Source organism: Marmota marmota, unplaced genomic scaffold (genome assembly GCF_001458135.2).
Source record: "Marmota marmota marmota unplaced genomic scaffold, marMar, whole genome shotgun sequence".
NCBI lineage: Eukaryota > Metazoa > Chordata > Mammalia > Rodentia > Sciuridae > Marmota > Marmota marmota.
This window is the reverse complement of record NW_025999968.1, coordinates 41,275,591-41,301,762: the sequence shown is the minus strand read 5'-3', so window position 1 is coordinate 41,301,762 and position 26,172 is coordinate 41,275,591. Positions and strand designations below refer to the sequence as shown.

General features: G+C 32.8%; 1 non-coding gene across 1 annotated transcript; it reads right to left on the bottom strand.

The window, feature by feature from the left end:
- Positions 1-22,230: 22,230 nt before the first annotated feature.
- LOC125617039 lies at positions 22,231-22,337 on the bottom strand. The gene has a single exon (XR_007347894.1). It is a non-coding gene; the product is annotated as a U6 spliceosomal RNA (small nuclear RNA).
- Between the last annotated feature and the right edge of the window lie 3,835 nt (positions 22,338-26,172).

Genomic DNA, 26,172 nt, shown 5'->3' with positions numbered 1-26,172 from the left:
TTACAAATTTTTCTTTCATTTTCAGTTTAGAATTTTAAGATTTGGGGATGTGAGAGGTAGTGCTGATAATTAGGTTTTTAGTGTTTGTTAAAAATATTCTGAGAAGGAAGTTGAGTGTACTGAGAATACAAATATTCTTCAAACACTAAGAGGTGATTAATGTACTAATTTGGCACATACTTATTGAGTGCTTGATTATTTTAAGAGGCTGAGAGTATAACAAGAAAAGGAATAAAGAAAGTAATCCTGCCTTCATAAAATTAACACTTTATAGATGGACTTGGGTGCCCCTTATATCATGGGACGATTGTGGGATTATATATTCACTGTCTTTTTTTAACTTTTACTGTGGGCTCACACGTTATGTAATATAGAATTGTCCATGTCATTTCATTATTATATTTTTTCTTGTCCACACATGCATACTATATATGAATGATACCCAATGTACTTATATTTTATACTTATTTTTGAAGGCGATAAAATGGCTAGTAAACGATCAGTACTTAATATTGTTTGTTGAGAATTGATGGAGAGGAAAAAAAAGAAGATAGAGGTCAGATTAAGCACACTTACTTGAAATTATTCTGCACAGTATTTCCTCTACATTTCTGTTTAGCCTTTATTCTGGTTCAGGCTTAAAAGAGCAGATGAGTCTGGCAGCAATGTTCAATTCAAAGAAAATCATGGCCAGAGCATCAAGTGAGCTGAGACAGATGTAATGGGTCGTGGCCTTGAGAAAGCAGATGCAAGCGGAAGAGTTCAATGTGATGAGAATCTGCAGAGCGAAAAGTCAGTGATGTGCATTGGATATAAACCTTGAGAAATGAGAAGCCCGTAACGCCGCCGAAAGAACCCCATCTTCACAGCACTTTTGTGACAGTTTCTAGCTTGATTAAATTAAACCTTGAATGGTATGTCCTTTAAAGAGGCTGATTATGAGCAATTTTGTCTATTGACATTTATTCTTAAGAATCACTTCTTCCTGAAATTCTTATGGATGTGTTCTTTTCATGGAGATTATAAAACTACTTTTGTGATTTTTTGTCCTTTATTTCCATTTAGCCTCCACTATTTATTCTGTAAACATTATATGATAGAAGAACTTAGACAATTGCTCATTAAATATACTAATTGCTCATTAACTATATTTCAACAGTTTCCCTAAAGACAAAAGGAAAATAACACTTTCAGAATGATTTGCATTTCCTCCTCCTCCTCCTCCTCTTCTCCTTCTTCTCCTTCTTCTCCTTCTTCTCCTTCTTCTCCTCCTTCTCCTCCTTCTCCTCCTTCTCCTCCTTCTCCTCCTCCTTCTTCTTCTTCTTCTTTTTCTTCTTCTTCTTCTTCTTCTTCTTCTTCTTCTTCTTCTTCTTCTTCTTCTAATTTGTGGAAGCAGTTATAATTCTTATTGTGGCTAATATTGCAAGTAGAATTTAAATTTTCTTTCAGAAAAGAGGATTTTTAAATATTATTAATTTTGTATTGTTTTTAAGGAATTGTTTTCTATCTTAGATAAATGTTCTGCATACTACCAATAAAAACCAATTCATAATTATGTAAGATGATGTTTTAGTTTTCATTTGTTCCTAATGATAAAGGCAACTTATTTTTTAAGAACCTAGAATCAAAAGCTCTATTGAATTCCTACAACAAAGAAAAAAAGTGGTTTTCATTTTATTTTTTTTTTCAAATTGTACATAAGGTAAGGTTAAGTAGATATGTGGAGATGGAAAACTCATTCATGAAAGTATATGGGAAACCAAACAAGCAAACTGAACACATAAATAGAAGTAAAGATTAATATAAAAAGTATACAAGAATTTGAAAAATGAAATAGAGTAGGAATGAAAGAAAATTCTTTCTATAATTTTTAATGGGTTCTGTCGTATTTAGTACATAGGGCTTCTGACTTGAAAGTTCTATTTAATTGTGGATAATTCCATCTCTTAAAACTTTAGATTTGCTTATCTAACACAAAATCAGACTTAAATCACACACACACATACAAAAAAATAATTGGTTTTCTATCTTTGTCAATTCCTATTCATTCCTCAGCTCTATGAAATTAGCTTTCCTCCATTGTCTTTTTCTTTTGTAGCCTGCATAACTTCAGGATATTATCGTCCTGATCTTTTATTACAAATTAATTCAGTGGCAGTTTCTAAATTTAGGTCTGTAGCTTTGACATGACAAAATTTGTTCTTAGTGGACACTATCTGTATAACATATGCAAACCCAGTTTAAGCCTAGTCACATATTTTTATAGCTGTCATTTCAGTTCACACGCTATTATTCCTATCTGGAATTCATTCATATTACTCACCTGATTCTAACATTTTTTCCAATGAAATATTACTTTTGAAACCTTTAAATCCACTTTCCAAACCCTTTCAACATTTTGATTTATCTCCATTATTTCCGCAATCAACTCAAATTTTCTTAACATAGTATATAAAGCTCCAAAAAATTCTTAACTTCTTTGCTAACTTTATTTCTCATAATTTCTCACATTATTCTTCTCATTTTCACCCTTAAAACTTTTCAAATCAGTCACAGTTCTCTGGGAAAATAAATACTGAGGCTCATTCACACAAGTAGAATATTAATTTTTTTTATAAGTTCCACATTGATGGTTTCATGAAGTTCCACATGGTAGTTGATACCAGACATCAAAAAAATGATATATGACAAACTGAAAATTTCTGTAGAAACTGCGAGGATAGGAAAAATGTTCCAGCACATGCATGCGCCAAGTGCTCTCTTAAGCCCTTGCACATATCATTTGTGATTGTAAGAGTTTTAGCTGCTAAGTGTTTTCCCATTTTATAAGAGAAGAAACAGAAGTGTTCATCAGATTAAACCTACTGAAAATCTGATGCACTAGATTGACAGAATTACACAAAATTTTTAGTAAGCCCCATGGTATTTCCCACATATATCAAAGTTTAAGAACAAATGATTTTGAAAGCCATGCTGTTCCTAAGTTATGTATGGAGCAAATCTGCACAGTTAAATGTTCTAACATATTACAGGAATAAATAAGATTTTAATGAAATTAAATTTTTCATAACATAATTTATATGAAATAGAAAACAGCTATTTGTTTATTTTCATGTTAAGTATTAACTCAATGTAAATAACAATTTTGAAAGTATAAATTAATTATTTTTCAAGAAAATTTTATACTGTATATTGTTGACAAACAAAAGTAAGGTAGGTACTAGTAAAGCAGATATTGTCAGGGTTACCAGTACCCCCGACCTGAAAGCTACACCAGTTTTGCCTCCTTCATCTCAAACATCTTGAAAGAGATCTTGTTCTCTCTCTCTCTCTCTCTCTCTCTCTTTCTAAATTAGTAGCACAAGCTCTCTCCAAGGAGAGGCCAACTAACCTGTAATATTTTCTCACCTGTAATATCTTCAAGTTTGCTTTTCTGTAATATCTTACAACTTCCCTATTCAGGCACCAAAACTGTGGGGGTTACCAGCACTCTAAGAGCTAATTCCTGCTTGGAGGTGTGAATCGGCTGGGAAAATTAAAAGGTCTGAAAATACTCGATAAGGAACAACAAAAAAAAAAAAAAAGGAAGCAGAAAATAATTTTCAAAGTTGGGGCCTGTTGGGTTGTCCAGCCCTAATAGGAACTGAAACTTAATAAGGAAAAAGGACCAAGTACTTTATTTAAGGGGAAACGGATCAAAAGTTTTCAGTGTGGCAGGTTTCTTGAGGAAAGCAGGAGAAAGATAAGAAACACAAGTTGTTTTGGACTAGGGAGGTTATACCCACCTGCAGGGGCTGGGTTTGAACCTAGGGCTGTGATCTAAGGTAGGATGCCAGCTTTAATATGAGCAATCTGCAGCCAGCGATTCACACCAGGAATTCTCAGAAAAGAAACACCCCTGCCTTGTGATGGTTAAAACAAACCCATAATTCATCTACAGCTCTCAGCAAGCTATCAAAGCCCAATCCAGCTGTCTGATTATGATGGATATTTTCATGTGTCTGTCTTCACAAAGTTAATAAAATGAGCTATACATTGATGTGTGCATGAGTAAAAGAGCAATGTAAAAACGGATGATGAGCTAGATTTGACAAATGTACATTTGGAATGTTGGAAGATGATAACTTATATATAAACATATTAACAAAACAATTTTGGAGTGGATTTTCAGCCAACATAAATATGTAAACTCAATTCATGTGCTTCTAGCTATCATGGTACCAAGATGAATCCTTTTCTCCAAACAAACAGCACTAAAGGATAAACAAATCTAGAAAATAAATAAACATTAGGATTCCTAAAAACAACATTTTTGTTGTTGTTGTTGTTTTTAATGATCTAAAAGTTTTATAGAAACATGCAGGTGTGGGAGTTATGAGCAAAGAAGGTTAGTATGTGCAAGATCACACTTCCTAAAGCAAGGAATGAGTAAAGGCTATCCAGAGGGACAAAGTGTCTGAACCCATATTATAAACTGAAAACTTTCTGTTCTTAAAAATTGATCGAAAAGGAGCTATTGCAAAATTCCCTAAGGATCAAGGGAAGGGCTTTTGAAACATAAGCTTAAAAAGAAGAATTTGGCCAAAGCATTTTCTGGATCTGAGCTTGGGTATACATACATACATACATACATACATACATACATAAATAACTCTTTCTCTATACACACACACACACACACAAACAATGAAAGAATAGAAAAAAAAGTAGCAAGCCAATATAATTCATAACAAGGATATGAATATATTTGAAATAAAACTTACTCTAAGTACTGATAAAGACTTTGAATGAATGATTAAAATGTGTTTTAAAGATAAATGAAGATCTTCAGAAGCTGCATTGGAAAGGGAAATATATTTCAGACAAGAAAGGGAAAAATGAGACAAGTGGGTGAAAGGTTATAGCTGAAAGAAGTATTGATAATAATTTTCTAGAATTATGAAAACAAACATTAATTGTCATATTGAAGAAATACTATTTATAAATTGAATAAAGAAGAGAAAACTATAGTGCAGGAAATTCTGTCAAATAAAAACTATGCCCCATCTGATTCAAAAGTATGATATGTCAAGATCATTGTACTGTCATGTGTAACTATAAAACAAATTTTTAAAAAGATTAAAAAAAGAATAGCTGATATAAAAATTTTTTAAAAAAACTATGTTAATTGGAAAACTTCATTCAAGACTCTTGCAATAGCATCAAATTATTGCAATATAGGAGAATGAGTGACCTTAACTCATGAGAAACAAAGACAAGAGAGTTCTGAACACTCTAGTGAGTTAGTAGAGAATATAGAAGGGAAGTTATGCACTGCATTTAGGCCATCTGTGTTTCCAAATTGTAGCTTAATGAAGTCAGGCTACTGTGAAATCCACAGAGACTGGAAATAGGGATACTCTCCTACTGGATGATTGGTTTTCAAGGGAATGGCTTCCAGACCCTTGAGGAAAACTTTAAAACTGACAAGAGGCAGCTATATAAGCCCTTTAGAGAGAATATCCTGATGCCCCAGATGCCAGAGAGAGAACTAAAGGACTTATTTGCCCAGCTGAATTTTGGTCTTGCTTTGGCCCCATCCCTTCTTTCTATTCCTCTTTTTTTCCGAATGGGAATGTTTACTTTGTTCGTTCATATGTTGGATACATGTAACTCCCTTTTGATTTTTACAGGAGTTCATGATACAAGTTTGCCATGAGTCTCAGTGGGGGCTTCGGTCTTGGACTTTTTGTCAAGTTTAGAACTATTGAGATTATGGGTATTAGCTAAGTGGTAACTTAAGGCAAGTTGAATGTGGCTGGAGGAGATGGGCATTGGAGTGTGTTTGGGGGTATGTATTTTGTATCTGGTGAGTGGAGTGGCTTTCTCCTTCTGATCATCATGTGAGCTGCTTCCCTCCACCACACTTTTCTGCCATAATGTTCTGCCTTACCTCCATACCTCCATCTCCAAGGAATGGAGCTGGCTGGCTGTGGACTGAGACCTCTGAAACCATGGGCCTCCAAATAAACTTCCTCCTTAAAATTGTTCTTGCAGGTCTTTTAGTCAAAGCAGTATTATGGTGACTAAAGCAGTTATGTGCGAAGATTTGCATTTCACAGAGGCATAGAAATAATTTTCAATTGTGAGATTATTTTATCCTTGTTTTTTAAAAGTAAATGTGCTAAGAAAAGAAAAACTATAGTCAGAAAGAATCTCCTCTAAGTTTTAGCCAAGGTGAGGGGAATTTTAGTGCTCTCTTGATTAATTAAAAACAAATAATCTTAAGAACAGTAGAATAGAAACTATTAGAGATCAATAAAATAAAGATTTTATAACTAAGTACATTTGGCAAAGAACCACCCAAAGATGTTCTGTAAGAGGAAACAGGAAGCAGGAAGCAGTAGTAAACAAATTACTTAGTAATAACTTAAATAAATCTAAATAGGAATAGCCATTGACAAAAAATGAATTATTAATCTGTAACAGGATAAACCAATGATTAATTAATTTATTAAACAACCAACATCAAGTAAATTATAGGAATGAACAACATTTCAGTATTTTAGTGTTCTTATTTTATTTTTTGTGGAAACAGTAATGTGACAAAACATATTTTAAAAGAATGATACATATTATCATCTTATAGATTAGAAATAAATATCTTTCACATAAGAAAGAAAAAGTATAATAACAAAAACTTAATAATCTCAATAGTTTTTTCTAATCAACATGCAGCAAAATAAAAAAATAAGAAATAGAAAAACATGTAGTTTAAAACATTTTGGATACTGCTTATTATTTTAATGTTCTCAAGTATACCCCAGTATGTGCTCAAAAGGCATAATAGAACTCCAGCCCAATCCTCTTCCTCTTTCTCTTTAATTTCTGGCCATGTAAACCTTTCCTCTTTATGAATTTATTACCTTTGATATTTTGTTACAGTATTATAAAACCAACTAACATGTAGCTAATCTCTACCTTATTGAACAGTGATGTTCTGAAGCATGTCTATGTAGTGAAAACAGCTATCCACAAAGAGAAAATAAGAGAAATATTAACTAATTGGCAATATGTAGTCCTTGCAAAACCAAGTGTGATAATTTGTTGTCTGTTAGAGTCTGTAAACAAGTCTGGATGGCGCCTGGCAAAATGCCAGAGGGAGTGGTTTATGAAGTAATGTCAGCGAGCCATTAAGTGTGGAGATTCCTTATTGGTTGACTGCTGTATTGAGTTTATGTTAATTAAGATAAGCTGTGTGGAATGTATAAATACCTCTGTTGTCCTACAATAAACGGCTCCCACTCCTGCTGTATCAATCTACACAAGTTCCTCATCCCCCCCCCGCCCGCCCCTCCATTAGTTTGCCCAGCCAGCCGGGCTGCGGCAGTTGTCAAGGGGAAAAGACTGATTTCAAAGGAGCTTCTGATTTATCTGTAATAGCAATTATAAAAATGAGCAAATTGTTATTAAGCATCTATAGGCAAGCATCTCAGTGATAAGCTACCTACATACCTACATATGGCATACATTAGATAATCACCTAGTATTCAGATTATATGAATTTATCAGAAAGAAATCTTTTTAAAGAGATCAGTTCTAAGGAAACCATGATTATCTTTTCCCTTGAATAGATGGGAGAAAAAAAAAAAAAACACCTTGAATGACACAAAGGAACTGGCTGAGCTAATATATAAATGAAAAGCACCATAGTGGATAAAAGACGAAACTGACAAGTCCAGAAACAGAGCACAAATCGGCAAGTTTGAGACTGGAAGGATTGCGTGGGCTTTAGCAACTAAGCAATGACCAAACTGATGTGCTTTCGACTGGTGCACTGAAGGGAGTAACCTTCTAAAGCATTCTTGGGCTTGCAAGCTCCGGAGCAATGAAAAGTTACGTAAGATTTGTACTTTAAAACTAACAGGATCATTTTACATTATTCGTTGTTGCATATTTAAGGAACTAATACTGTGTGTTGTAATTCAAGATATATTTCAAAACTAATTCTGTAACTTGTTGATTAGTGGATTTTAGAAATGCAGCACCAGTAGCAAGCAAAACAGTTCATTCTCCCAGCAGACATTTGTTATGTAATTGCTATGAGCTGGACCCTAGTCAAGACATCCAGAATGCACCAGGGATATAGCCTAATATCCCAATACCTGCTTTCTGTTTTTATTGTATCCCTAAGATAAGAGCTGTAAAACACATGGGTAAAATTAATTTCAAGAAGCAATTAATGCAAATGACGTGTAAATATAAACAGAAGGAAGAGGAGAAAAAAAAAACACAAGAACAACAGCAAGATGGGAAGGAGAGGAACATGGGAGAAGGAAGAAGGAAGAGGAGTTAAGAACAAGTCTAGAATTAAAAAAAGGGTTTGAAAAACCAGATGAAAAGAAATGGGTGCTGCTTTTCATTTGGTTTTGCTGTTGTTTGTAATTGTGGACAGTGTTTGGATGATGAGGTGTATCTATATATTGTGGTGCTTTGTCTTAAATTCACTAACAAAGCCCATGAGATGTTGTCAAACTTTCCTCCCAATCCACTTCCTCAATTCCCCTTATTTGTCTTAGCTGTTCACTATCTTAACACAGCCCTTGTTGACTTTCTTTACATCACCTCCAAAGAAAGTGCTTCATTTTTGCCTACACACTCCCTTGAGAGTGTCTATAAACAGCTAGAAAGGCCATTTGGCATTTGACTCTGAAAATTTTGCATAATTTTTCCCTTTTTGAAAGGGAAAATATCACAATACCAAAGAAAACACAAAAAGCCTTATTATAAAAATATACATATTAATAGAAATATATTGTAATAATAATATGTAATTAAATGTGAATTCAACTATTATTTCCTCACATTGAAATCTCCATTTATTTATGTGGGAGTTATGTAAAGATCTTTTCTGTACACATCTCGCATTTTCAGGTTTTGTCTTCGTATTATTGAGAAAGATTTTTATCATTTCTTGTTAAGTGTCAAGGATCCTGCTCTTGATTACTATGCCTGCAAAGTTGAAGTGTACACCACATGATACTAGAATTAGTTTCCATTCTGTTAAATTCTTTTTTATGATTAGATTTGTAACATTTCTTGAAACCTTTACATCTAATTTTAAGATATTTCAGTTTGATAAGAAAGGAAAGAGATGAAGAAGGTGACATGTAACTCGTTAAAATCGATATTATTTAAGTTGATTCAATGAATGTTTGTCACACAGATTTTGAAATGTTAACACTGTTTTTACAATTAAGATTGATGTTTTGAAACATTTGCTTCTTCAATTTCCTTTTCCAGTTATAAAAGCAGTATCACCCTTCAAAATACCTATACTCATTTCAAAATTGGTTATTTTCTATGTTAGTATCTCATCAACTACATGTATCATCTCTGTTCTTTTTAAATAAATAAAACTTAAAGTGAATTCAATACTATAAGGCAGGAATAAATGCACAAATGATCTTGATTAGAATTGGGCTTATTATAACCACTTTCAAAGGGCATGTTCAGAACTGTTGATGATATAAAATCTACTCTTCATTAAAATTGGTCTTTAAAATATTATTGCATTGGATCCAGATTGATAGTCACAAATGAATGAACTGTTCCTTTTTAAAAGTGAGTCACTGGTATATCAGAATTAGATATTTCTCAAATGTACTCTAGTGACCTTAAATGCTCACTGAAAAATATGAGTAATTTAATCATTTGTAGGAGAAAGTCCATTACAAAACCAGGAGAGAAGCCACAAGGAACTTTATGCGAGGATAATGCATGTCTTAAATTGAACATGAACATCCTGAAAGTAAGTACAGTCAATGGAGCGATTATGTAATGTTCTCAGTTGGAATGATAATCAGGTTTCCATTTACATTCTCTAACAGCTACCATAAAATATGCACAGTATTTACCAGTGTCCTTAATTGGTCCCAAGAAGTCTCTTGGTAGTCTGCCTCCATCTGGATAACTTGTTTTTAAGCAGATACCTTCCTTAGTTTATCAGTTTATCGCAACAGTATCATTTACTATATCTATAAATAGGAGAAAATTTTTCCATTGATAATTGTATGGTATATTTAGAAAAATAAATGTGTTTAATCATGTTATTCTCTCCAAAGAATGGAAATTATTTAAGATTAATTAGCACCAAATTTTAGTCATCTTATGCATTTCTAAATAAAACATAACTTCATTTTTATAACAGAAATAATGTTGATTTTATCCTAACAATCATCAAGAATCCAACCTCTTCTTTCTAGCTAGAAATATCCTTTTCTTTTTTTTTAAGGGAGGGAGGGAGAGAGAGAGAGAGAGAGAGAGAGAGAGAGAGAGAGAGATTTTTTAATATCTATTTTTCAGTTTTTTGGTGGACACAACATCTTTGTTTGTATGTGGTGCTGAGGATCGAACCCAAGCCCCACACATGCCAGGTGAGCACACTACCACTTGAGCCACATCCCCAGCCCCAAGAAATCTCCTTTTCAACAATTGAAAAGAAAGAAGACATTTCTCTCTCTCTCTCTCTCTCTCTCTCTCTCTCTCGTCATTCAAACATTATAGTCGNGTGTATAAGAGACAGCTCTTCTCTCTCTCTCTCTCTCTCTCTCTCTCTCTCTCTCTCCCTATCTATCTATCTTTTTTTTCACATTTTTACATAGAGTCTGAGAGAGGACTTGGAAATATTGATCAATAAATATGCAACGAATAGTGGAATTTTATTTAGATTAAAAGACCAAATTCAACCTAGATGGTGAACAAATTTCAGAATATAGTAACAAGTTGTCAAGTAAAAAATTAAGTATTTCTCATTCATCTTACACATATACAAACTTAAAGGCAATAGGAATTAATATTCCATCTAGAAATCAGTAATTTTGAAAGAGGGTTCTATTCCTCAAACAAATGATAGATCTTCTACTTCTAGTATTATAGTATAATTTTCTGATAAGATATGAAAACATAATAGAAAGGTAACTTGTATAAATTATTTTGATTATCTTGAATGTACTTTCCAACATAAACACAAAGAATTGCAGCATTTTGTCCTTCAACATTATTTAAAGAAAACTATCTCACTTGATAATATTAACATTGCTTAAATGTTTAAACAGTCAATCACAGCAAAGACTTGTGTTACTTCTCAGTGTCAATTTTCTTTTACTACCTCTTTCAGAGGACTATTTTATATTTTTTTCCTCTCTGAACAATAGTTATTTTCACTCTTTGGGGGAATATTTAACTCCTAATTTATAAGGAAGATCAAGACCAGCTAATCTTAGGACTCTCAACTTCACTATTCTCTGATATATTTATTAGAGCTATGAAGTTCTTTCTCCTTTAGGACTCAATTGGAAATACAACCTTCGTATTTGAGAAAATAAGGGAAACCATAATATCTGCACCATAGCTTTATATAGGAATTAAATGAGATACAAATACACAATCTCTTAATCAGGTTTTTCTTTTCAACCAAAAATTTTTTCAGACTTTTCACTCTATGGCCCCATTTTCCCATAAGAATCTAATCCCAGTCTAAACCTCTTGTTCTCAAGGTAGAGTAAGCAAAACCTATTGCTCTCAAAATGGTTCCTGTTATCACGATAAATGAACAAATATAAACTTTAAGCTAACAGAAATTGCTTTATTTTTGTAAACAGTATGTATAAAAATTATCTTTTTCCCCCAGTGTGGATGACATTTATCAGCACAGACTTCTTATTAATTTGCAAATACATATCTGTTGTTATGTCCCATTTTTGTATACAGTCCTTCTTCTCTCTCTACCATATATTCTGTTTTATAGGTCAACTGTTCATTTTGCATTAATACTTTACTATTAATAATACGAGGCTGTCAGGTGTGGTGGTACACACCTAAAATCCCAGCAGCTCAGGTGACTGAGGAAGGAGGATTGCAAGTACAAAGCCAGACTCAACAAAAAGCGGGACACTAAGCAACTGAGTGAGACCCTGTCTCTAAATAAAATACAAAATATGGCTCAGATTTGGCTCAGTGGTTGAGTGCCCCTGAATTCAATCCCTAGTACTCCCCCCAAAATATAATAATAATTATAAGAGGCTTATTATATATCTGCAATCAGATAAGATTTGCCACATGACTTTTCTCATTCAAAATATTCTTGGCTATTACTATATTTTGTTTTTCCAAATAAATTTTCAAATTAACTTTGCAAGCTTCACCTGTGGTATTTTAACTGAAATTTCAAATTTTTGAAATTAGAGAATCAGTACATCTTCTCTCCATGAATATATTGATTTGAATTATAGCACTACTTTTAAGTGTTAGTGACTATTTTTTTTATAATCTCAACATTGATCTTATACAATTTAGTTACATGGACTATTGGTTATATTACAATTTCAGTTTATTCTATGAAAATGACTATTTAAAATTTTTATTTTCAAATTGCTTCTGGCATATGAAAGTGAAATTGACTTTTGCCTTATTTTACACGCAGTCAAATAAATAAGCTCTCTATTGATTCCAATATTTAAATCATAGTTCACATTCAATGATCTAAGAAGAGATTCATATTATACATGAATAGTTACATTCTTACTTCATCCTTTTCAATCATCAATCTTTTATTGCTTTTGAATAAGGACACCATAGTTGAATAAAAGTAGTGATTTTTTTTAAATTTACAATATTTTGGAGATAATTCTAATGTTTGAAAAGTCAGAGTGGTGTAGGATTTGGTGGAGATATTTATTCATTCCAGAAGTTAACCTTCATTTATAGTTTTGTAAGTTTTTATTATACATAATAATTTTGTCAAATGTTGTTTTGCTCTGCACCTAATGATTTTTAATCTAGTATATTTTTGTAATATTACAACCATTTCTTAGGAAATATTAACTGAATAATTTCTCATAATTTTATCAATGTTCTTGTTATGAAACTGATTAGACAGAAACTGAGAATCATCTAAGATATTAGTCATCTTGCAATATGTGTATATTCTAAGCTAGATCAGGTCTTCGAACTCACAGCAATAATGGAATCCCAAGAAACACTATAATGTTCTTTTCTCATCCTCAATACTGCATATAGTGACCCCTACAAATCTAGTGGAATAATACCACAAGAATGGAAAATCTGTAATTATGAATCTCAGTGTTTAAGCAAGCACTTAAACAACTGCTCCTCTCATCATCTGAAACAACAACAACAACAAAAACTTCTCTTTTCTCTTTAATATAAGCAAGTACATTCTGGTGGAAGGGGATGTTGTCTCTACCTCAGAACATGAAAATCTGGCATTAAGAAAGATGCAAGAGCTGTATAACCTTTAAATAATAAAACATATGATGATATTTTTGTAATATTAAAAGTTTTTCACAGGATACACTAAGTTTTCAGTAAGATACTGACACTCTATAGAAACACCAAAGTAAATTGAAGAAGAGTTACCTTCTGACAGAAATCTATTTCCTACAGGCAGAAACCCATCCTATAGGAATGTTATATAAGCTCAGCAAATCAGAGGCATCTGGATGATATTTTATTTGGAATAAAAACATGAAAAATTAGATGATACTCTTAATTCTTGGCACCACTATTGGAGCATCTATCTTTTGGAGGCTAACTCTATGTGCAAATTTCTCATTGTTAGTGGACAATAGTCAACACAGGCGTCACTGGAGTAGGTGGGCTTATCCTCCAGATCTATTTTCTTGCATTTGGCTTTCAGTTTCTGTAGCCTACTCACTTGCACTTTGAAAAGTTAACTGCGTGCAAAGTTTTACCTATATGCAAAAGTTAACTGGGTACAAGTTGTAAAATTTAAGTCCTAAAAAAATCCCTAGAAAATCTTACTGTTTTTCCTTAATACATACATGAATAAGCAAATGTACTGAAATATCTGAATTCCTAAGAAATGTAGTGAATTTGTAACTCTAATCTAAAATGTGAATGTATTTTTAAATTCTCTTTTGGATTTCATTATTAGGTTTAAAATTGTTTGAACTATGCATTTGAAATACATTGATCTTCTACAATAATGTTTAATTTTTATAAAATTTTGAGGTGTCTTCACTGTCTTTGATATTTCTTAAGATTGTTCTACCAGATTTATGGTTACTTGTTTGCCATTTTTTTAGACAGTTTTAAATTAAAACTTACTATTGCTCTATATAATTTTCATTCTGGGGACGGGGGACTGGTAATTGAACTCAGGGGCACTTGACCAATGAGCCACATACCCAGATCTATTTTGTATTTTATTTAGAGACAGGGTCTCACTGAGTTGCTTAGTGCCTCCGTTTTTGCTGTGGCTGGTTTTGAACTCAAAATTCTCTTTTCTCAGCCTCCAAAGCTGCTGAGATTACAGTAATGTGACAACTTCCAGGTTAATTTTTATTTTTTGATCATAAATTTTTGTTCTTAAGAATCTGCTTTCCTGCAGAGGACATGCACGCCCAGGACAGCCCTGCTGAACCCTGTGGGAAGCAGGCAGGCCCAGGACTGCCCCTGCAGACCCTCATGGAGACCAATCCCAGGCTTAGGACTCCTCACCACTTTGAGGACTGCTGAGAGCCACAGCCGAGTCGGAATGGCCCATGGCATTTTGCCAATAGTATTGGTTGAGAGGCGAGCCATTAAGATGATGCTGGATTGATTCAATTGTGTATTAGACCTTTACTGTCCGCCTAGGCCTGCTACTTTGGAGTTCTCACAGGGATTCCCGGAGAGTTCACATTGGTTGGGGAAATGCCGGAGGAGGGATTTCCGGTTGGGTGTTCCTGGAGGAGCCGCGTGGGTGGCGTTCGGGAGAGTTCCCGGGGAGTGTGTGTGGAGTGTGCTAGTAGAGTTCAGAAATAAAGTTTGTTCCTGCTTGAGTGGCTCGTGACTTGTGCCCAGCCAGACTGTGGCAGAGGACTATACCCATACACCATAGCACTGCATATCCAAATAGGTCACCCAAAGCCATGGTTAATCCTGCCCTTTCAGCCCCATCTCTAAAAGTGTTTGCTGCCGTCTTGGGACACTTCTAATGCCATCTCAAGTTACCACCACTGCTGCCATCACCATCTTTAGCTACATCACCGTCTTATATCTTGAGATACTGACTGGAGGCTAGAAGCCCTACATAAAGTACTTAGAGGTTTGAAGCTACCCCACCACCAACTAGGGAAGTGGCCGCTTCCATCTAGGGAGAACAGGCAGGATCCAGATGATGATCACCAAGGTCTTTTCTGGCTTTTTTGCCAGAGTATCCCGGCTAGGTGTGCAAATAGCCAACATTCTTGTTGCAGAGGCAGGAGAGAGCCTTGCACTGGGTCGGCCACCTTTTTCTCTCTTTTCTCCTGTTAACAGCCAACTTCTTTTGATCCATCTTTCACTCTTCCCACAATCTAATACCTCTGTATTCTCACCACCTACCTCATAAACATCACAATATAACCACCTCCCCCCCACCCCGTTTCTCACTTGGTTCACCATTAAATCAGTAGACCATTTTGCAAACCTACTGTGTATCTTGCAGATAATAACTAAACACACCATTTCTGTTTATTGTGAAAAAAAATTGTAATCATATAAACAGGAGCTATTTAATTTAAAGCTGTATATCATTTGCATGGTGTGCTGCTAATATTGATCTCTCCATTAAAGGCGAGACATAGGTAACTTGCAGGGACACTCCAAGAGCATAGAGTAGAAAATGAAATACCTCAGATCCACACTGCTAGAGGGGAAGACAGACAAAGAGCATAAAAGACAAGGGCAGACAGTGCCCCAAACAAACCAAGATGATACAATAATAGAATCCATTGACAGCACAGTAGATGAAATATCAGAGAAGGAGTTCAGAATGTACATAACTAAAAAGATCTGCAAATCATTCAAAGATATAAGAGAACAAATACAGGCAACAATAAATCACTCCAACAAAGAGATAAAAGAGCAAATACAGGCAGCAAAAGATTACTTCAAGTGAGAGATACAGATTCTGGGGAAAAAAAATTCTTGGAATGAAGAAAACACAAAACCAAATAAAAAAACTAAATAGAAAGCATCACCACCAGACTAGATCACTTGGAAGACAGAACCTCAGACAATGAAGACAAAATATATCTTGAAAATAAAGTTGGCCACACTGTGAAGATGGTAAGAAACCATGAACAGAACATTCAAGAATTGTGAGATAACATCAAAAGACCAAATCTAAGATTTATTGGGATAGAGGAAGGCACAGAATATAAACCAAAGGAATGCACTATCTATTCAATGAAATAATATTAGAAAATTTCCCAAACATAAAGAATGAATTGGAAAATCAAATTCAAGAGGCTTATAGGACACCAAATATTAAAAAAAATAATTACAATATATCTACACCAAGGCACCTTATAATAAAAAATGACTAGCAAACAGAATAAGGATAGAATTTTAAAGGCCACAAGAGAGAAGAATCAGATTACATAGAGGGGGAGAACAATTCGGATACCCAGACCCTAAAGGCCAAGAGATCCTGGAACAACATATACCAACCTCTGAAAGAAAATGTATACCAACCAAGAATCTTATATCCATCAAAATTAAGCCTCAGAGTTAATGACAATAAAAACTTTCCATGATAGACCAAGGTTAAAAGAATTTACAGCAAGAAAGCCTTCACTATAGAACATTCATCTCAAAATATTCCATGAGGAGGAAATGAAAAACAACAATAAAAATCTGCAAAGGGAGGAACTACAGCAGGAAAGATCAATCAAAGGAGAAACCAAGTCAAGTTATAAACCGAAAAACAAAATGACTAAGAATGTAGAACATATTTCATTAATAACCCTGAAGGTGAATGGCCTAAACTCATTAATTAAAAGACATAGACTGGAAGATTGAATTAAATATATTTTTTTTTAAAAAAAGACCCAACAATATGCTGTCTTCAAGAGACTAATCTTATTGGAAAAGACATCCAAAGACTGAAGGTAAAAGGAGAGTAAAAAAAGCATGGCACTCATATGGACTGTGTAAACAAGCAGGGGTTTCCAACCTCCTATCAGATAGATGGACTTCAAACCAAAGTTAGTCAGAGAAAGACATTCCATACTGTTTAATGAAATCATACATCAAGGAGACATAACAACCATAAATATTTATGTCCCAAACAATGGAGCATCCACATACATCAAACAAACCCTTCTCAATTTCAAGAATAAAATGGACCACAACAGAATAATACTGGGTGACATTAACACACCTCTCTTACCACTGGATAGATCTTTCAAACAACAATTAAACGAAGTATTTATAGAACTCAATAATATAATCAATAGCTTAGAATTAACAGACATATATAGAATATTTCATCCATTGATGAGTGAATACAATGTTTTCTCAGCAGCACATGGATTATTCTCTAAAATAGACTACATGTTATGCCACAAAGCAACTCTTAAGCAAATACCAGAAAAATAAAAAATTAAAAAAAAATAGAGATGCTATCCTGCATTCTATCAGACAATAGAAATCAATGATAAAATAAAAAATAGAATATACTGCAACACCTGGGGACTATAAACTTATTCAATAATAAGTTATTGAATGATGATGAATAGCAGAAGACATCAGGGAATAGATTAAAAAAAAATTCTTACAGGGCTGAGGTTGTGGCTCAGCGGTAGAGTGCTCACTTCGTGTGTGTGATCCCTGGGTTTGATCCTCAGTGCCACATAAAAATAAATAAATAAAGTTATTTTGTCCAACTACAACTAAGAAATATTTTTAAAAATTCTTAGAGGTAAATGACAATTCTGATATAACATACCAAAATCTCTGGGACACAATGAAGATAGTACTAAGGGAAAGTTCATTTCATTGAGCTCATTCATTAAAAGAAGCAAAAGTCAACAAATAAATGACTTGACATTACATCTCTAAGTCATAGAAAAAGAATAATAAAACAACAAGAAATGTAGTTGAAAACAGGAAATAATTAAAATTAGGGCTGAAATCAAAGAAATTGAAACAAAATAAACAATTAAAAAATTTGACAAAACAAAAAGCTGGTCTTGGAAAAAATAAATAACGTTGACAAACCCTTAGCCACCGTAATGAGAAAAAAAAGGAGAGAAAAAACTCAAATTTCTAAAATTCCTGATGAAAAAGAATACTGATACTACTGAAATACAGAAGATTAAAAAGTATTTTCAAAATTCATACTCGAATAAATTAGAAAATATCAACGACACTAACAAATTTCTAGAGAAATATGAACTGCCAAAACTGAATCAGGAGGATGCACACAATTTAAACAGCTTGATTTTAATAATTGAATTAGAAGATACCATCAAAAACCTAACAATCAAGAAAAGCCCAGGACCAGATGGATTCTCAGCCAAGTTCTACAAGATCTTCAAAGAACAATTAATATCAATACTCCTCAAATTAGGCCATGAAATAGAAAAGGAGTGAACCCTTCCAAACTCATTCTATGAAGCTAGTATCACCCTAATACCTAAATGAAACAATAACATATCAAGGTAAGAAAACTTTAGACCAATATCCCTGATGAACATAGATGTAAAAAATTCTCAATAAACTCTAGGAAATATCATTCAAAAACTTATTAAAATGGTAGTGCACCAATGAAGTGGGATTGATGCAAGGTTGTTTCAATATATGAAAATCAATAAATGTAATTCATTAAATAAATAAACTTAAAGATAAAAACCATATGATAATTTCAATAGATGCAGAAAAAGCATTTGATAAAATACAACATACTTTCAGATTCTGAACACTAGAAAAACTAGGGATAGTAGGAAAATATCTCAACATTGTAAAAGCTATCTATGCTGAGCCCAAGGCCACATTATTCTAAATAGAGAAAAATTGCAAAAATCCCCTACTAGAACTAGAACAAGACAGGGTTTCTATATCTCACCACTACTATTCAACATAGTCCTTGAAATTCTAGCCATAGCAATGAGGTAAACAAAAGAATTAAAGGAATATGAATAGGAAAAGAAGAAATTAAAATATCACTGTTTGCCAATGTCATAATTCTATACTTGGAAGATCCAAAAAACTTCACCAGAAAGCATCTAGAATTAATAAATGAATTCATCAAAGTATCAGGATATAAAATCAACACTCATAAATCAAACACATTTGTATATATCAGTGATAAACTCTCAGAAAGACAAATTAGAAAAACTACCCCATTCACAAATAGCCTCAAAAAAAAAAAAAAAAAAAAACTTGAGAGTCAATCCAAAAAAGTAGTGAAATACCTATACAATGAAGACTACAGAATACTAAAGAAAGACATTGAAGAAGAACTTAGAAGAAGGAAAGATCTAGGTTGGTTCCACAGATTAGTAATTATGAATTAGTAATTGTGCTGCTATAAACATTATGTCATTTGAAGGAAAATGGATGGAATTAGAGAAGATAATACTAAGTGAAGTTAGCCAATCCCAAACAACCAAATGTTGAATGTTTTCTTTGATAGAAGGAGGCTGATTCATAGTGGGATAGGGAGCGGGAGCATGAGAAGAATAGACAAACTCTAGATAGGGCAGAGGGGTTGGAGGGGAAGGGAGGGGACATGGGGTAATTAATGATGGTAGAATGTGATGATCATTATTATCCATAGTACAAGCATGAAGAAACGATTTGGTGTGAATATACTGTGTTGTGTATACAACCAGAGATATAAAAAAAATGTGCTCTATATGCGTAATAAGAATTGTAATGCATTCCGCTGTCGTATGAAAAAAAAAAGAATTCTGGTTTCCCTTTTTTAAATATACTCATGCTAAGTCATATTTTATTTTTTCTGTAATAATTATGCTTCTTTAGGATACATCTTATTTTTTATAGAAGTATTTGTTTATAGTTCTGCTGACCATGATTTTTTTCTTACTTTTATTTATAGTGAGTTGTTTCAGGCTTCCTTGTATTTATAAAATTAAAGTTTATTTATTTAACTTCACTTGTGGTAACGTTTGAGCTTTTGTTGTGTGTCTTAAAAAGTGGTTTTCCTTTTACTGCTTTCAGATGATCCAGGAGATTTGTGTGTATACACATAAAAATAGATACTTGAGTGGCATCATCTATGAAAGTATTCAAATTTGAAATTAATGTCTGGTTTATGGTAAGCCAAAGTTAACGAATGACATAGGGCCTATTGTTCTTATTTTTGTTATAGATTTTTGTTTGTTTGGTAAATTTTAGTCCAGTTTGAGGGAGAGATGTTTATTAATCTTCTATAGTTGCTAGTGGGTGGGATTTTCTAGCCAATTTTTCCTTCATAACATTTAGTCCTGGTTTTATCCAGTATTGATTTCAGCCCCCCATTTTGGAAAACCTAAGGTGTCATTGCACACAGAGCTGAAACAGAAGCCTCTTCCTTTTGAATATATTTATAGTAGTTAAAGTTTCATTTTCTGCTTATCATTTTGGTTTTCAAGTTTCTTTTCTATGTAAGACCCTGAATAATGTATTTCTTTACTTTTACAATTTCTTATGCAATAGATAGATAGATATAGTCAATGTTCATTATTTGCAGTAGATAGGTGTTATAAAAGTTACCTTAAACACTGAATTTGGAATTATAAACCATTGCTTCTAGGTTAAGTGAATAATCAGATTGTTACAATGTTCTAGTCAGCTCTAGAAATCTTCTTGTGAAGTTTTTTTTTTTTTTTTTTTTTTTTTTTTTTGAGGGGGAGGGTGTTGTCTTCTATACATGGGATCATGTCATCAGCAAACAGAGGTAATTTGACTTCTTTTCCTATTTATATCCCTTTAATTTCCTTTACTTGCTCGATTGCTCTGGCTAGAGTTTCAAGAATTTTATTGAATAGGAGTGGTAAAAGTGGTGTCTCTGACTCATTTCTGACTTTGGAGGAAATATTTTCAGTTTTTCTCTGTACAGTATGATATTGGCCTTGGATTTGTTGTATATAGCCTTTACAATGTTGAAGTAACTTCTTTCTATCCCTGATTTCTCCAGCATTTTTAACATGAAGCTAGGTTTTCTTCAAGGCTTTTTCTACATCTACTGAGATGATAATGTGATTCTTAATATAAATTCCACTTATGAGGTGAATTATATTTATTGATTTGCATATATGTTGAACCTACCTTGTATCCCTTGAATGAAACATAACTTATCACTGTGGGTTTCATACCATGGATTAAAAATTTTTTTGTTTACATCTATATTCATAAGATATATTGGTGTATGGTATTGTTTCTCACATGGGTCTTTGTCTGATTTTGATATCAGAGTAATGTGGGCTTCATAGAATGAATTTGGCTGTGTTCTGTCCTTTTCTATTTTATGGGATAATCATCACAGCTTTTTTTTTTTTTTCTTTGAGACAAGTTCTCACTAAGTTGCTTATGACCCCATTAAATTGCTGAGGCTGGCCTTGAACTTTTGATCCTCCTGTCTCAGCTTCCCAAACTGATGGAATTACAAGTGTGTTCCACCACACCTGGTGATGTTAATTCTTATTTAAAGATCTGGCAAAATTCAGCTGAGGATCCATCTGTCCCTGGGCTTTTCTTTGTTGCAAGGTTTTTAATTGCTATTTTTTTCCTTTGCTTGATATTGATCTGTTTAGTTTTCTATTTCCCATGGTTCAGTTTGGGTAGGTCAGATTTGTCTAGAAATTTGTCAATATCGTCTAGAGTTTTCAGGTTACTGTAATATAAACTTACAAAACATTTTCTAATGATAATCTGTATTTAAGAGGTGTCTGTGGTGATATCTCCTAATTCATCTCTTATTTTTTTGATTTAGATTTTTCTCTCTTTTAATTAGTTTACCTAAGGGTTTATCAATCTTATTTGTCTTTCTAGATAAACAATTCTTTGTTGCACTGATTCTGTGTATTTTTTTAATTGCAATTTCATTAATTTTATTTCTGATCCTAATTATTCTCTGTCTTCTACTGATTTGGGAAATAGTTTAGATTATGTTTATATCATTTAAAAATTGTCTTAGTTTCATTTTTATTTGAAAATTGTGGTAAAATTATATTCTGAAGAATGCAGAATCATAAGTCAAAGCATTACATTCATTTCAACAAACAAGTAATTAAAATTAGTTTACAGAAATGACAATTTTGCAAATTAATTTGATAAATTGCTAACTTTTGTAAAATAATAATTTGCATAATATCCATACACACTTGATTTCTAGAGTGGGTGGCTGCTTCTCTGACATTTTATTTTTTTATTTTATTTTATATTTTTATATTTGTTAGTATGAAATGCTTTGCAAATTTACATGCCAGCATTTCATAGGGGCATTGCTAATCTTCTCTGTATTGTTCCAAATATAGTACATGAACTGCCAAAGTGAGCACTTCCCTGTGATTCTAATCAATTGTATATTTTGTGTAAAAATATTACTGGTCTTTGTGACTTACTTAACTCCAAAATTATTCTATTCATTATTCTCATTTTTAAATAAATTATTAGTAGTGTTTTGTAGTAAAATGCAACAATCTCAAATCTACATATCAACTTCTTAAGCTTATAGTTTGGTTTTTGTTTTAAGCTTAGAGTATTTCTTTCTTGACTAGTTTTTGAAATTAAGTGACTTTTAGGTAGGGACACTTCTAACATAATTATGATTTATGGATACATTGCTATTTTACCAATCTATCCGTAACTTGAAACATTGCCACTTATATATTGGCTGAAAGTACTACAATTGAAAGGATGCCTTAAATAGAAAATGTTTAATTTATTCAGACTATACATTATGTACAAAGCATGATGATTTCAGCTGAAACTTTCTTACCATTTATTCTCCTTCCAGTTAAATATCTTTTATTATAAATTATATTTAAAATAAAATAGCTCTATAGAATTAATGTGATATCTTCAATGAAATGTTTTCTTTGTCTTGCCATATCAATTATGCTATGGTGCAAATTTTCTGTCCTCAACTACCCTAAAACTCCCTCCTGGTTTTACAGTCTCTCCCAGTGTTATAAAAAATATAAGCTCGAGTTAACTTTTTAAAGCATTGTTGATCATATTAGCAAGTGCAGATGAATCTTGCTGTCCACAACATTGCACAGTCATATAGCTTTCCCAAAGATAAATTGTTATAGGGAACATGGAGGTCAGATAATTTTCCAGAAAGCATTTGATGTCACCTTACCCTTAATCATTTTGATTTTGCATGGAAACTTTAGAGGTTTGAAGGAATCTGTTCTAGAGGTAAGGAAGTTAACTGTGTTTTAAGAAGAGGTGCATCACTGTTGAATTTACCTGACACTGAATTGTATCAAGATGTAGCCAGTGGGAGAAGAAATAAATAGATTACATTTTCTATTCACACATGTGACAACTAAGGAAATAAAACATGTTGATTTTGAAGTTTTATTCAATAAAAAGTAGTAATATCAACATTCCCTAAAATACTACAAATGCCTACTGATAATTTCCACTTTAAGGAAGTAATTTCTAGTTTTTACATTCATCTATAATTTTATCAACTTTAATAAAAGGTTAGTCATGAATATTGATTAATTGGCATGAAACTGGCATAATAATTTAAAGCAATAGTTTTCACGGATTTAAAACAAACTAGTTTAAAATAATTCAGTATTTGTCTTTTAAATGCAATATTCTTATTAATAATTGGTATACATTTGTTTATTTAAAATATAGTTTAGTACATTCTTAGTGTGATGAGATAGAAACTCTCCATCTCCCTTCTTTATTTTTGATAAAAAAAGTAGAAAGCTATTTTGAGCTCTATAATTTAGGGCAAGTGAAAAATATGTGACAATAGCAAAATAGATGTCTTATTGAACCTCCCTGAAAAAAGTCTATTAAAAATTTGGTATTCCTACTTCAGCTTCAACATTCTAGCTGCAAATGTAATTGGCATCCCTATTCCCTTAAGATATATTTGGTGATGCTTTGTACTTTGTAAATAAAAGGTAGATTCATAAATAGAAGTTTCAGATACCAAAGGATCAGTGAAATACACAAACACAGTAGAAATAATATCAGGGATTCTTTACAATGCAATGTAGATCATCACTACCAATTTTTCCCTTGATGATAAAAGTTTCCCATTTCTGATAAAGTTCTGCTTATTTTTAATGCTGTTCCTAAATTTATCTATCTTTATATATCACATCAACCTTTGGCAGACTGTTCTAGTTATTGAGAGATTTGTTGTTCCAAATTACTGAACATTTTGTTTATGAATTATGCTTTCACCATTTTATAGCCTTTTTCCTATTTCCTACAGCATGCATCCAGACAATAATGAGGTTTGAGTGGTTCGCTTGTCAGTATAGCAATGTCTGCTGAAAGTACCTATTGAATTTCTGACACAGTTAATATGAAATCTCTCCCTTATTATGTAATATGAAAACAACACGAATTTGAATTCTATCTGAAATGGTTTTTCATTCCTTAAAAGTCTTTTACTAGTGCAACTTCCCATGGCATAATATTAAATATTATTTTTAACATTTGAATTGTATTGTTAAACCTGACCACTTGTAGTTTCTTCAGATTTGTGCTACCTTTCCCTTTATGAACTTTTATAATTGAAGCATAGTGAATGGAAATGCAAGTCATGAAGCTTTTGCTTGTGAAGTCCTCTACCAAGCTGAGAACACTGTGCCTGCCATTCCTGTATACTCTATATGTTATTGAATATAACTGTATTATGCGTTGGTCACCTAGATATGATAAAGCACCTTCAAAGGATTTTGAAGAGAAAATTATAGAATATAAAATCAGCCCCTATGTTCTCTCTTTAATGACAGGAGTTGTGTTTTTTTTTAACTTTGAATTGTTAGAAGACACTTGTTGGTTTAGTTCACAATAACCAAAATAAAGAAAAGAGAGATCAATATATAATTTGACTTACAATTAACTTGAGCATGCTTTTTCTATTTATTTCATTGAATTCTAGCTTTATTCAAACATGGCTAAAGAGTCACATTACAGTTATTGTACAGTCTCTATAAATTTTATTTAAATCACATAAACTTATTATGTGTGAATCATGTACTTTGCAAAAGATGCTCTTGGGTATTCTCTTTTTGATAGGTATTAAGTCTATATGTTAAGACTTCTTAGTCTTTGAGTTTGTACATTCTCCAAATTCTCATTTTTCAATGTGCAAAAGTTACTACATGTTCCTTAAAAATACTTACATTTGTGTGTGTGTGTGTGTGTGTGTGTGTGTGTCACAGCTAGAACTATGATAACCTACTACCTAATAGGGTTATCTACAAAAGTTCTTCACCTTGTTTCTGATTTGATATATATTAAATGTGTATGTATTGGCTCAATCTAAGTATGTGTTGGCTCAAAATAGCAAAACCTGGATCTCTAAGCTCTTGATCAAAAATTCTCATTTGAACTTGATATGAATGAGCCACAGCAGTTTTTGATAACTTATATTTTAACTGTAAGAATTATCTACCTAGCAGGGAAATTTGATAAAAGGCTGTATGTATCTACACTGAAAAAAATTCCTAAAATATAGAACTTTGTTTTCATTACAGTATAGAAAAAAAATAACACTGGATTTTTAGTTCTAAGATAAGGGAGTTGAGATATAGAAATTGTGTTATTTTTAAATCTGTTCCTTTTTGAGAAGGTGTTTTATAGGGAAAATAAGTCGAGGAAACAAAGTCTAGTTTGATGGAAGAAATAAGATGGGCATAAAAAAAACATAGATTTTTAGCAATGAATTCTTGCAAAGAAGGAATGCTTTCAGATATCAAACCATAAGAGAGAATTCTGAAAGAGAACTTGAGAAGAAAAGTACCATTAAAACTTAGTTCTATTGAGTAATATTCCCTTGTGTATATATTTTATCTATTGAAGGGCATCTAGGGTGGTTCCACAGTTTAGCTATTGTGAATTGTGCTGCTATAAACAATGATGTTGCCGTGTCCCTGTAGTATGCTGTTTTTAAGTCCTTGGGTTATAGACTAAGGAGAGGGATAGCTGGGTGAAATGGAGGTTCCACTCCCAATTTTCCAAGGAATGTCCATACTGCTTCCCACATTGTTTGCACCAATTTGCAGTGACAGCAGCAGTGTATGAGTGTACCTTTTCTCCCACAATCTTACCAACACTTATTGTTGTTTGTCTTCATAATAGCTGCTATTTTGACTGGAGTGAGATGAAATCTTAGAGTGGTTTTGATTT